Source organism: Arachis ipaensis, chromosome B03, assembly GCF_000816755.2.
Source record: "Arachis ipaensis cultivar K30076 chromosome B03, Araip1.1, whole genome shotgun sequence".
NCBI lineage: Eukaryota > Viridiplantae > Streptophyta > Magnoliopsida > Fabales > Fabaceae > Arachis > Arachis ipaensis.
The window spans coordinates 35978987-35980328 of NC_029787.2; positions in this window are offsets into that span (position 1 = coordinate 35978987).

Here is a 1342-nt window from a genome sequence, read left to right on the forward strand (position 1 = left end):
AAAAAAAAAAAAACTAATATCATATTAAAAATTTGACTACCCCAGTTCTATGCATAACTGATATCATATTAATCCATCAGAAACGGTTTACGTATACCGTTGTACTTTAATAGAACATTGTTGTTCCATCATTTCAACCAATAAGATTTGTAATAAAATATAACGAAGGATGAGATGAAAGGGAGAATTTTATAGGTGAAATTGTTTGTTTGAAGAGCATAGTAGAAAAGTAACTTGCACTTTCCTTCACCCACATAATGAGAGATAAAGTTACTGTCTTGTCCTTTAATGCTTTAACCAATTTGTGTTGGAAAGAGCTGAACGTTGTGATGAATTAATATGAGTGAGTCTCTTTTCCACTAGAATTTTTGTTACAAAATAATTATTATTTTATTTAGATTTTTAATATAATTGAAATAGTATTTAATGAAATATTTTTATTTAATAAGAGACATTATCAATTTAAAATTATCAAAATTAACTAACTATTTATTTATGTACTATTTGTACAAAAATAAAAAAATTACAATATAGTAACTAAAATTTGATCATCACCGTATATAAATCTTGAATTGTAGGTAAAATTACTTTTATATAAATTGAAATTGTGAAAATATATAAAATGACAAAAATACTTTGTTTGAATTATTTTTATTAAGTAAGTTATCTTAAAAATTAATTACTAAAGTGTATTTTTTGTGTGTCTTGATTAGACTCTTATTTATAAAATTTAACAGATAATTATACAATAAAATTTAACATCATTCACACAAGAGCATAATATATAAATTCAGTAAATGTGTCCCATTACAATTTTAAACTAATAACACTTGAATAATATTTATGTATATATCATCGTATGAATTAATATTTGTAAACAAATATTTTCACCATATAGCAACAATATATACCTCCTAATGAATTATTATTTCTAGGTAATGTATCAAAACTATATTAATAACAATCAAGAATAAAATGTATACTTATATTATATGTATATTAAAAAATATTTAAACCATCTTAAAAAAAACTACATATCAAATGGTCTCTTAAATTCACCGTGGCCTTTCATTTCAACATTTATTCGTAGAGTCATTTTTAAAGTTACTGTTTTTGTCTTTTTTTTTTCTTTATTAAAGAATTATATTTGTCATTTTATGAAAAACTACAAAACAAATAAATTTACCTACAATTTGATCTACAAAAAATATTGAAGTTCCATAAAAATACTATGGCATACGTGATAATTTTCCTAATCCATATTAATTATGCCACTCCATATAGCATAAACAGACCCATCAGTCCCACAGGTTCCTGCCACACCTATTTTACCTCACTTCAT